At 43.9% G+C, this 12681-nt stretch overlaps 1 long non-coding RNA gene and 3 other non-coding genes across 4 annotated transcripts; 3 read left to right on the top strand and 1 right to left on the bottom strand.

The window, feature by feature from the left end:
• Positions 1 to 2: 2 nt before the first annotated feature.
• On the top strand, positions 3 to 815 carry LOC106997829 (uncharacterized). Its single transcript, XR_013416745.1, has 2 exons — positions 3 to 304; positions 500 to 815. It is a non-coding gene; the product is annotated as an uncharacterized LOC106997829 (long non-coding RNA).
• Positions 816 to 852: 37 nt separating this feature from the next.
• On the top strand, positions 853 to 925 carry TRNAM-CAU (transfer RNA methionine (anticodon CAU)). Its single transcript has one exon. It is a non-coding gene; the product is annotated as a tRNA-Met (tRNA).
• A 5685-nt stretch (positions 926 to 6610) lies between these two features.
• On the top strand, positions 6611 to 6683 carry TRNAK-UUU (transfer RNA lysine (anticodon UUU)). The gene has a single exon. It is a non-coding gene; the product is annotated as a tRNA-Lys (tRNA).
• A 1863-nt stretch (positions 6684 to 8546) lies between these two features.
• TRNAM-CAU (transfer RNA methionine (anticodon CAU)) lies at positions 8547 to 8619 on the bottom strand. Its single transcript has one exon. It is a non-coding gene; the product is annotated as a tRNA-Met (tRNA).
• Between the last annotated feature and the right edge of the window lie 4062 nt (positions 8620 to 12681).

Below are 12681 nucleotides of genomic sequence, written 5' to 3'. Positions count from 1 at the left end.
GCTTGCACTTTCACCCAAGTGACTGTCGCCCCTTTCCAGTCCTTTCATTCCCATTCCCACATCGCTATAAATCCTTCCCTCGGGCCCCTTCTTCAGCATTCCTCGCTTCTCAGCACAGCCCGAGAACCCCCGATCCCCGACACTTTGCTTCCTTTTAGCTCCCAGGTGGATCCCGGACAGGATGCTGCAGGTGGTGCAGGAAGGCAATCTTGCCCCATTCGTCATCAACACAGTGAAAAGGGGTCGAAGAGACCGAGAGCGCCAGAGGACGCCACGGGCTCCACATCCGCTTGGACTCCGGGAAGTAAGCCTCTAGACTTCAGGAATGAGCAAGTCCAACCGTTTGGTTTGAGCCTATTGCTTCCAAGAAAAGCGTGGAAAAATCCTGAGACCTCCTCCCCTCGCCCTTCGTCCATTTCAGGGGACCGAGTGTCTCCACGGAACTTCACCAGGGAGGCAAAGAGTGCACTCATTATTATTTGTCTTGTCTTCGTTTCAGAGGCTATACATCTGCGAAAGCCCTAATCACAGAGGGAACGACTGCTCGTTCCTGGCCCAGAAATGAGATGAGAAATCCAAGGCCCCGTACAGGAAGGACTTTTGCAAAGTCTGGACTCAACTGCCTTTGCAGCCCTTGAAGTCTCTTTAGGAAGGGCTGTGGGAGAACGAGGTTGGTTTAGGAGTTGGCCCCTGCCTTGTACTACGTAGTTTTGTCATCCAAAGTGTTTTAGAAGTGAATTAAATCATATTTCCACCTTATTTTGAAACACTGTAATTCGGATAACTTAAAACCTTATTAATAGTCTTCATAATCACGTTGGTAAAGCCCTTGCTTACACACGGAAGACAGTTGCCTCCTTAGCGCAGTAGGCAGCGCGTCAGTCTCATAATCTGAAGGTCCTGAGTTCGAACCTCAGAGGGGGCAACGCATCCGTTTTGCCATTTTTCTTCCTCTTGACCCAAAATGAGTAAGACAACGAAGGAAGTTGGCAAATCCTTGTTCTTACTCCGCTTTCTCTGTAGAAAAGAGTACAATATGTCTGGTAAGGAAAAAAGAAAAAATCTAAGGAAATTGCTTTGATGGAACAGAACGGGTAATTGCTGCTTAATAGAACCATGTTCAGTTACAAAACAGTGATTTTCATTAAGAATTAAATCTCCAAAATTCTTCTCATCTCCCCTCCCACCCTGCATACCCATTGGAGATAGAGGTGGTAGCATTTTCAAATGTTTTTCAGATATGCTTGGCATTTGTCTTTGTTTTAAAAACACCAGAGTCAAGAAACTTACCAGTTTTAGAGTGCTAAGAGAAGAAAGAGTGGGTGGAGGGTTGTACTAGGGGTGTGGAAGGTATAGAATCTAATTATCAATTACTGACTTGGTTATCTTTTACCATTCTTCTGGAATGGCTTATGACCAGGTTGCCACCAATAACATTCCATATGAAAAAAGAAAGGAAACAAAAAGCTAACAAAAAACTACCCCCTCAGTCTCATTGCATTGGACCTTTTCTCTTGCTTCCAGTCCTGTTGACTGGATCGAAGTCATCCAAACTACCAGATGCAGGAAGGGGTAAAAAGGGAAACAAGAAGTGAAGAAGACAGGCTGATATTTACAGCCAAGATGAGCCCCTAACTCAAATAGTAATGAACAAGACTGACAATGTGCTGCTCTTGAGTGCTCCTTTGTTCAAAGCTATGTTCATATTAATCCATTCCCTCTCAGCTTTAAAATCACCCTCATATACTTTGTTTTGTGACATTGGGGCTGGGCACCTGCAAATGACATTTCCCAAACTCCTTTGCCCACTGGCTTCCTCTTGTGTTCTGTCAGTAAGAGGAACCAGAAAGAGACTAGAAAGCAAGAGGAGAGAAGCAAGGGCTACTTTCTAAATTTTGTTCTTCCTGTCAGGAAAGGAAGTTGAGTCCAACAATGGCAGTCGAGTCCCATCTCTATTTGTTCTCTTCATGCATTCCGAATGTCTCACTGCCCCTTACATAAATAAGTACTAGTCCAGCTGCAGCGCATTCTCTTTAGCACTCCAGGGTGCCTTTCCTCAGTGGTCTCAACCTCTTCCTTTTCGTTCTTCCAGCCCCACAAGGTGGTAGCTACTTCCCAGTAGTTATTACCTCTGAGTTACTATGTTGTGCCTAGTTGAAATACCTAGTCTTATTCTTTTTTCTTTTTTTTTTGAGACAGAGTCTTGCTCGGTTGCCCAGGCTAGAGTGCAGTGGCATGAGCTCGGCTCACTGCAACCTCTGCCTCCCAGGTTCAAGCGATTCTCCTGCCTCAGCGTCCCAAATAGCTGGAATTACAGGCGCCCGCCGTGACCACGTCCAGCTAATTTTTGTATTTTTACCAGAGAAGAGGTTTCACCATGTTGGCCAGGCTGGTCTTGAACTCCTGACCTCGAGTGATCTGCCCTCTTCCGCCTTCCAAAGTGCTGAGATTACAGACGTGAGCCACCGCGCCAGGCCTTATTTCTTAACTAGACCTGAACCATACATAGTGGGTGCAGGGATAGCACTCCACACAACGGAAAAAGCTTCTGCTCTCATGGAGTTTACATTTTAGTGGGGAATGATAAAGAATAAACTCAACCAGATATATAAAATGTGAGGTAGTGATACATGCCATGAAGAAAAAGAGCAAGAGAATGGAGAACAAAGGGGAGGAGACTGCTTTATAATAAAGGGTGACCAAGGAGGCCTTCCTGATAAGGAGGCATCTGAACAGAGACTTGAAGGAAGTGAGTGAGTGAGTGAGCTGTGAGGCTATCAGGGAAAAGAGAATTTCAGGCCGAGGGAACAGTAATTACAAAAGGCTTGGCGGGAATGCCATTGGCATGTTCAAGGAACGATGGAGGAGAATAGTGCAGCTGAAGATCAGTAAACAAGGGAGAACTTGATAGGAGATGAGGGGGTTAGATACACATAGACCCTACATGATGCACATAGATCATGTAGGGTCTAAGAGGTCACGATCATGTTCAGAGAGGGAATACACTGCATAGGGCAGAGAAAAGATAACAGTGAATTAAGTTGTGGAGGTCAGCCAGACCTTGAGAATATTCTGATTCAGTGAGTCTGAGATAGAATCTGTGAAACTCCTTTTTTTTTTTTTTTTTTTTTTTTTCAGATGGAGTTCGCTCTTGTTGCCCAGGCTGGAGTGCAATGGCACCATCTTGGCTCACTGCAACCTCCACCTCGTGGTTCAAGTGATTTTCCTGCCTCAGCCTCCCGAGTAGCTGGGATTACAGGCATGCGCCACCAAGCCCAGCTAATTTTGTATTTTTAGTAGAGATGGGGTTTCTCCATGTTGGTCAAGCTGGTCTCGATCTCCAGACCTCAGATGATCCGCGCACCTGGGCCTCTCAAAGTGCTGGGATTACAGGTGTGAGCCACCGCAACCGGCCTGAATCTGGGTTTTTAACAGTGACTCCAGGAGATTTGAATGCCATCAGTGTGGCAACATTTTGGAAGCCCCCGTCAAGGACTTACTCAGCCTGTATTCATTTATCCCATGTTGACTGTCTCTGGAGAGATCACTTCCTCCCAAAATTCTCCTCGTTATTATTTGGTCATCCAGGCCTTGCTTACTGGTTAAAACTAGCAGCAGTTGCCTCAGGTTTTCACAAGGCTCATCAAGAGCAGAATAAATGCTCTATGCTTCCCAGAGAACTCTCAAAAGCTACAAGGTGCCGTTTCCTATTCCGGTTTATTTCTATTTTTTCTTTTTTTGTAGAGGACTACGTGCTCACAAACAGGGTGTTCCCAATAAGTCCTGCTCTTGCAAACGAAGCAGGGTGTCCCCAATAAGTCCTGCTCTTGCAAACGAAGCAGGGCGTTGGGGGCTTGTTTATGTGTAAACATGTTGAAAATCCAGAAAGTCAGGGAAAGGTCAGAAAAACAACAATGTGTCTTGTGACTTGGCAACATTCCACAAATGACTGTATAAAATAAAGCAGAGCGGGCCATTCGAGGCGGCCGCCATGTTTGTCTTGTCTTGTGTGTTCATTCCTTTGTTTAGGAAACACGCGGACCCCAACATTTTTTTTTTTTTTTTGAGACGGAGTCTCGCTCTGTCGCCCTGGCTGGAGTGCAGTGGCCGGATCTCGGCTCACTGCAAGCTCCGCCTCCCGGGTTCACGCCATTCTCCTGCCTCAGCCTCCCGAGTAGCTGGGACTACAGGCGCCCGCCACCTCGCCCGGCTAGTTTTTTGTACTTTTTAGTAGAGACGGGGTTTCACCGTGTTAGCCAGGATGGTCTCGATCTCCTGACCTCGTGATCCGCCCGTCTCGGCCTCCCAAAGTGCTGGGATTACAGGCGTGAGCCACCGCGCCCGGTCTCTCTCTCTCTCTTTTTTTTTTTTTTTTTTTTTTTTTTTTGAGATGAAGTCTTGCTCTGTCACCCAGGCTGGAGTGCAGTGGTGTGATGTCGGCTCACTGCAGCCTCTGCCTCCCAGGTTCAAGTGATTCTCTTGCCTCAGCCTCCTGAAGTAGCTGGGACTACAGTCATGTACCACCACACTTGGCTAATTTTTGTATTTTTAGTAGAGACGGACGGAGTTTCATCATGTTGGCCAGGCTGGTCTGGAACTCCTGACTGCAAGTGATTCGCCCACCTCTGCCTCCCAAAATGTTGGGATTACAGGTGGGAGCCACTGGCCTTGCCCTGTTTTGCTTTATTATTGCCTTTCCCTGTAAAGAGCTTCTTTTGGTAAATAAGCAGCTGAGACATCTTGACACCTCCTGCCCTCCAGGTTCCCAGGGGCAGTCTGGGCCCAAATTTTCTTTCTTCTAGCTGTTCCCCAGTTTCTCTGCACCATTCCTCCCCACTGCCACATAATCACTAAGCCATGTCTGGATGGCCTTCTTCTGCACAATGGCCTAATTTATGTTTTTGCATCATCTCTTCCTTCACTCTGACTCATTGTTTACATAAAGCCAGTGTACTCTTAAAAGTAATCTCATCATGTCGTTCCTTCCTGCTTAGAATTCCCAGTGGCTTCACATTGCTGCTAGGGTGCCGTCAGCTCTCTGTACTACTAGCCATAACCTCTGAGCCTGTGAGTCACTGGTCTGTCCCTGCCTTCCTGTCCACCTCAGCCCCCACCCTCATCAACACTCTCTTGAGCTCTCTGCACACAAGCTGCTCAGGACTTCTCTCAGGTGTCTGAAATTGCTCTGCTCTTTGATCTTCTTGGAATGCTGGAGTCACATTTTCGTCCAACTAGGCCTTTAGTTTTCAGTTGAAACATCACTTCCTGGGAGAAGTCTTCTCTAAGCTCCTGGAAGGGGTCATCTCCCTTTATAATCCATGCTCTTGAAGACAGGGGGCGGAGTGTGATTTGCAGTGTGCATTATTTTGTCTCACCTTACTTTTCTTCCTCTGTGTTCTCTTTATCTTGATTTAAATCTATTAACATTTTTCACTTTATCTTATAGTATAGTTGTGTAGATAACCTTGAATCTGTTTTGCAATAGTAGCATAAATGCATGCCTGATCAGAAATGTACCACATGACAACCATTGTGCTAAACCTAGCCTTTGAGGAAGGGATTTCTGTTGTGAGATTTAAGGAAGTGAAGTGGTTGAGAGATTAAGAAACTTGTCTAAAGTGGCACAACCAAAGTGGTTAAATACATTGTTCTAAATGATCTATTTTACAATAATAAGATTAATAATTGTGATAACACTTAATTTTCGCAGAAATGTCAGCAGGAGTTTGCTTATATTATCTCAATGAATTTGCAAAGTTAAGTCATGAGATTATGCTTGTTTTTCTCAACATTTTGTAACCTAAACTTTTATTGAGAGCATTTATCACAATGGCTGTTTAAACAGAGTGTAATTTGTCCTTTAATTGCTGCCTTTCCCTTTTAAAGTATGAACCCCCCAAGGGCTGAGGTAGTACCTCTGCACTGCAGTAAACCCAGGGCAACAGCTGAGCGCCTTGCTCGAAATAAGTTCTCAAAACCTATTTTTGTGCGCTCTTTGTGCCAGGTAGTTTTTTTTTTTTTTCCGGAGTCTCACTATGTCACCAGGTTGAAGTGCAAGTGGCGTGATTTCGGTTCCTTGCAACCTTCGCCTCCCGGGTTGAAGCGATTCCCTTGCCTCAGCCTCCCGAGTAGCTGGGACTACAGGCGTGCGCCACCACGCCCGGCTAATTTTTTGTGTTTTAGTAGAGACGAGGTTTCACCATGTTGGCCAGGATTGTCTCGATCTCCTGACCTTGTGATCGCACGCCCCGGCCTCCCAAAGAGTTGGGATTACAGGCGTGAGCCACGGCGCCCGTGTGACAGGTATTCTTAAGGTCGCAGGCAAGACTGGAGCATAACCTTTGAAGACTAAAGACCAGACAAACCCGGCGATTACGTCTGTAGTTATACATTACTTTTACAAGTAACTGTTTGGATTACGTTACACAGGATGGGAGTTAATTTTTTCCATGAGCTGGGGACAAAAATAACTGTGAGCCATATTCAAAGAGGACAAAAGTATAGATGGGAATAAAGAAAAGGGTCGTGGACAGGGTTTAGATTGGAAGATACCGAGTTTGTGCACCTTCTTACTCACTGGAATACTCATGAAGAAGCACCTCTTCGAGAAGCCCGGATAGCTCAGTCGGTAGAGCATCAGACTTTTAATCTGAGGGTCCAGGGTTCAAGTCCCTGTTCGGGCGTAAGTTGCGGTTTTTAGCACCTGATTCTCACTTCACGTTTGAAAAAGCCTAAAAGGAAAGTATCATTTCCTTTTTGGACAGATTACATATACTGCAAAATTTCACAAAACCCGTTAGAGCCCTAAATTTCAACCCACAGATAGGTAAGTAACTCTGATGCAAAATAAAAGTAGTGAGGTGAATACATGGGACCTCTACAGTGAGATAGCCCCAGATTTTCGGAAGAAAACTAGCATTTAAGGATAACCTTAGAATACGAAGTATTTAATATTTTATTATTCCTGTTACTCTGTTTACAGGTGCCAGAGTAATCTTCTGTTGTTACTTGCTTTCCAGTACAGAGTTTATTTTACATAGGAGGGAATATACTGATCAATTATCAAGAAAGTTATAATATGTTCATATTCTGGCTTGACATGTTTCTGGCATTTAGTTATTGTGAGTCAGCCCTGCAAGTCTGAAAAACTAGGTGAATTTAAAAATAGTTTCTGACGGGGCGCGGTGGCTTACTACGCCTGTAATCCCAGCACTTTGGGAGTCCTAGGCGGGCAGATCACCTGCGGTCAGGAGTTGGAGGCCAGCCGGATCAACATGGTGAAATAGTCTCTACTAAAAATACAAAAATTAGGCGGGCGTGGTGGCGCGCGCCTGTAATCCCAGCTACTGGGGAGGCTGAGGCAGGAGAATCGTTGGAATCCGGGAGGCAGAGGTTGCAGTGAGCCGAGATCACGCCGCTCCACTCCATCCTGGTAGACAGAGCGAGACTCAAAATAAATAATACAAATAAATAAATAAAATAAAAATAGTGTCTGATTCTGCAAAGGAGAGGAACAGACTCTGAATTGTGATGGCTCCAATAAAGATAAAGCAGTTTCTGAAGAGCTGCCTGAACAGCCAGACAACCTAGCTCTTAGGCTTCTCCCAAATCTAACAGCATTTCCTTAACTGTGGTTAGCTGCAGACTTCTGGAACCAGAGGCCTAGGGTCCAGAAGACACTGTTAAGATGTTCCCTATAAAACATTTCCTTAAGCCGACCCCAGAATGAACTGTTAAGAGAGCTGTCCTGAAATACAGACCCTTAAAGTCCAGACATTTTGGAGGAGATGCCTAATGAGAGCCCTCTCTTTTTCCAGCACAAACTGGGCCAGAGAGGTATAGCCTGCAAGATGAATTTCAGTATGTGTAATGCTGGGGTAATGATTGCAAATAATCTAAGTTTGAAATGTTGATTTTGTGCAGTAAGATAGTGACAGGAAGCATGGAAAGAAAACCATAACATTTAATATGCAAATTAAGTGATTGATTTGAGAAATACTTGTTTATCAGATACTGTACTAGGCACTGAAAATATAGAAGTGGATAAAACAAATTCAGTCTCTACCGGAATTTACAATCTAGGAGGATGGGTGGGCAACAGACAATAAAGACGTTAAAAAATAAAAGAACAAGGAAACTTTATATAGCAAAAATTATATGAAGAAAATAAAACAGCTTGAGGTGACGTGATGGGAGGTTGGTGAGAGAAGGGATAGCGTGTTAGTTTCCTAGGGCTGCCATAACAAATTGAGTATCAGGTTTTCATCTGTCTATTCATTTTTTCAATAGATTAAGTTGCACCGGTAGGAGGATACTGTCCCAAGAGGGAATTGAGATCAGAGGAACTTGGACAAAACAGTATGCCTTCTGGAAAGAGATGGTACTACAAAAACTAAAAGAGATTTACTGGAACTTGATAATCCGTCGGGACTTAGAGAGTTGAGACTTCATTTGTTTGACAACATATACGGGGCCAAGCAATTATAGAGATAATTATATAATGAACAAATACGGTTAGTTTTTTAAGTTGGGGACAAAATAGCAGCTGCCCCCTCTGAGGTTCGAACTCAGGACCTTCAGATTATGAGACTGACGCGCTGCCTACTGCGCTAAGGAGGCAGACAGCAAAAGGTTTTCGTCACGTGTTTTCAACACTGATTTTTACTTCATTTAAACTTTTTAATGTCTACATTACCTTTATTTTAAATTTATAAGATAAAATATTCTTATGAAACCTCTTAAAAGCTCAACAGCTCCCAAAACTTGAATCAGATGAAGAAAGTCGCTGCTGATCCGCTGCTTTTGCCCTCTTATTCTGAGCTGATGACTCCCCACTTCTCACCTCAAGTAGAAAATTTCCTAAACGTCCTGTCCAGAAACCTGACACTTAACCTGCACGGGCGTCCATCCATTTTGTCTGGAGAGAACAGGAAACCAGCCTGTTTCCTCTCTCCCTCCATACCGGTTCTTTCCCACAGGAAAAGTGATCCAGTGTTTCCCATCGGGAAGCATTGAAGCTTTTACTATCTTAAACAACAAAACAACCTCCTTTGACAGGCGTCTCCACCTGTCGCTATCTCATACGCTCAAACTTCTTGTAAGGCTATCCTAATGTACAGCAAACTTCTTGTAAGGCCGCCTGTTTTAAGAAAATACCTCCCAACTTCTTGTAAGGCCGTCTGTTTTAAGAAAATACCTCCCCAAGTCCCATTGGCTTTTCAACCCACTGCAGTCTTCCCCGATCACGCCTCCTTCTCGGTCTTGAGGAAGTCCAAAGGGATTTGGACAAATGCAACTTCATGGTGTAAAGAATATGGCGCTCTTGGTGCAAACTCTTGGGCATCTGCTAGGATGTGAGAGCGGTCGTAATAAGCAGGAAGGGGTGAAAAGCTTATCTTCTCCACTGACTTTGTTTGCCAGGGGATTATCCGAGGTTTAGCACTCAAAGACCCACCTCCCAGGAAAACCCTACCTGGGATGTGAAAAGTCTGGGCTTTCGGTTTTTGGCGATAGGTTGGAGAGATTACACACACACAAAAAGTGACAACCCCACCCTTGTTCCCACCCCTGCCCCAGGACTGAAAGTAACACTGATTTTATTGTCAATGGATAATAGGGCTTAGGTTATCCCACTTTTGTAGTTGTGGCCGTTTTTCCCCTGGCCCCTGATGGTGACAACCTTGGACCGTGCATCTCTCTGAGTGAGGCGACTTAAATGCGCGATGTTAGCGTTTGTAATCGTGAGCGTAACACTCGATCTTTGACTGTAGACTGTCGTGTCTACATAGTGCTAGTTTGTATTGAGATAGTGCTCGTTTAATTTAATTAATTAATTTATTTATTTTGAGACGGAGTTTCGTTCTTGTCGCCCAGGTTGGAGTGCAATGGCGTGATCTCGGGTCACTGCAATCGCTACCTCCAGGGTTCAAGCGATTCTCCTGCCTCAGCCTCCCGAGTAGCTGGATTACAAACCTGCACCACCACTCCCGGCTAATTTTTTGTATCTTTAGTAGAGACGGGGTTTCACCACGTTGGCCAGGCTAGTCTGGAACTCCTGACCTCAAGTGATCCGCCCGCCTCGACCTCCCAAAGTGGTGGGTTTACAGGCCTGCACCACCGCGCCCGGCCTTAGTTTAATTTTTTTTTTTTTTTTTTTTTTTTGAGACGGAGTCTCACTCTGTCGCCCAGGCTGGAGTGTCGCCCAGGCTGGAGTGCAGTGGCGCGATCTCGGCTCACTGCAAGCTCCGCCTCCCGGGTTCACGCCATTCTCCTGCCTCAGCCTCCCGAGTAGCTGGGACTACAGGCGCCCGCCACCTCGCCTGGCTAGTTTTTTTTATTTTTATTTTTAGTAGAGACGGAGTTTGGTCTCGATCTCCTGACCTCGTGATCCGCCCGTCTTGGCCTCCCAAAGTGCTGGGATTACAGGCTTGAGCCACCGCGCCCGGCCAGTTTAATTTTTAACATTGTGAATACTATGGCCAGATTTTTAGAGTTTAGATAACGAAAATGAGAACGATTATCATGCGAATGCCAGCATAACTCAGATAGCACTGAAAAAGTCTAAACAGACTGTTACTTGAATGACAGATAGAAGGACTGGATTTGGAGAATATAGAATCAAAACGGAGCATACTACGCAAAATTCAAAACAGATTTGGATGTGAAAGTACACAGGGACACTGCATCTCTCCAGTCTGGGATGAGAGGCAAGAACTTGTGAACCAATCTAAAGAGTTTTTGTCTCCCAAAAGTGACGCCAACACTCTGTAGAGAATAGCATTGGGTTTGCTTACAAGCAGACCTTAAAGAAAATTAAAATTAAAAATAAATACAAGAAAATAGCATTGGGCAGAATATTAGAAAAGAACACACATTATTTTATGGCTTCCTTAATTACTCTATTTCCTGATGCAGAGGTTGCATCTCCTAGGTGAACAAGAGGAAATTCGGATACCACATATTGATCTCTTGCAGTGGAGAGCTGATTCTATCAGATGACCAGCTGATGTTGAAAATCATCTTTCTTGGTATGTATGAAGACTTAATGAAACCACTTGAAACATAATCATTGATACGTTGGTCAACTACAAGTTAGACCTTGCTCATCTATCTGCATATTTGGCAGACAGTGCAAATGTAAATTTTGGCAAATTCCATTCAGACTATAAACTTTTTACCAAAGAAAATGAAAATATCTTACATGTGAACTGTTCTGCACACGTTGTTCACAACACTGCTGAGAGGCCCGGCATGAGAGCTCAGGCCTGTAATCCCAGCACTGTGGGAGGCCAAGGCGGGTGATCACCTGAGGTCAGGAGTTTGAGACCAGCCTGGCTAAAATGGTGAAACCCCGTTTCTACTAAAAATACAAAAAATCAGCGGGGCGTGGTAGCACATGCCTGTAATCCCAGCTACTCGGGAGGCCGAGGCAGGAGAATCACTTGAACCCCAGAGGCAGAGGTTGCTGTGAGCCGATATCGCGCCATTGCACTCTAGTTTGGGCAACAAGCGGGGAACTCCGTCTCAAACAAAACAAAACAAAACAAAACAAAACAAAACAAACAACACTGCTAAGAAGGACTGTGATTTGCTTACTGGTGATATTGAGGCTTTCATGGCTTATTGAGTTTTATGGTCACTTTTTAGTTTCCTCAAAATGTGCAGAAACAATAAGATTTTTCACTTTATAGAAACGAAAGGAGGTAGCCTCCTTAGAAATGTCTAAAGTTGACTATCATTATTGCTGGCCATAGGATAGATGTTAAAATGTTTACTTGGTGTAAAATCATATTTTCAAAGTGTGGGACAAGAGGAATGCTATTCTCTAATTTGAAAATATTTTAAGAGTGAGAATAGAGAAAAGAACTACCGTAAAACAGAAATTTACAGTTTCATTTGTTTGATGTTGTCAAAGAACAAAATTTCAACACATTTAGGTTAAAGATCAGATCAACTTTTATTAGCAATTTATGAATCAGGCAGCATCTCATCTACGAAATAAGAAGGTGCTCTGATGAGGAGATGAAGTTTATAGGTAGAAAAGGCTGAAGAAACTGCAAACAAGGAACAATAAGTGGATTGGTAATTTCAAAGTGACTTTCCTTGTAGGTTAAAGCAGAGAATACTTCCTTATCATGCTGGCTGAGGTAGACTGGACCCTTTTCTACTGGTTGCTGTGAATCTCCTGTTTTTTAGAAAACTGACCCATTTTAAAGTTCAGTTTGATCACTTGGTACCCTGCACAAGTGACTCCCTTCTGGTTTGGTCTGGTCTGTTGGAACCTAGTGCAGGAGTTCATTCCAAAACAATAGCCTCCCATTAATTTTAACAATGTTATGTTATGTAGATTGTGACATAAAGATTCATACACTAAGAAAAGATTCTTTTTTTTTTTAAAAGACTGCTTCAGAATGCAAGTTAAATAGGACTTTATCAATCTCTTGCTAAAAATACAATTTATTTGTAATCCAAGCTTTGCTTCCCAAGTTTATTATTTATTTATTTCATTTTATTTATGTATTTTTTTGAGATGGAGTCTCCCTCTGTTGCCCAGGCTGGAGTACTGTGGTGCGATCTCAGCTTGCTGCAACAGCCTGCTATTGCTAGTAAGTTAGATACTGAGTATTCAATGCTCAAATGCTTTTGTTGAGACGATATTTAGTGTGATTTTATCACACTAGA

Source organism: Macaca mulatta, chromosome 4, assembly GCF_049350105.2.
Source record: "Macaca mulatta isolate MMU2019108-1 chromosome 4, T2T-MMU8v2.0, whole genome shotgun sequence".
Lineage (NCBI taxonomy): Eukaryota > Metazoa > Chordata > Mammalia > Primates > Cercopithecidae > Macaca > Macaca mulatta.
The sequence above is the reverse complement of the archived record's forward strand: the minus strand, read 5'-3'. Positions and strand labels throughout refer to the sequence as shown.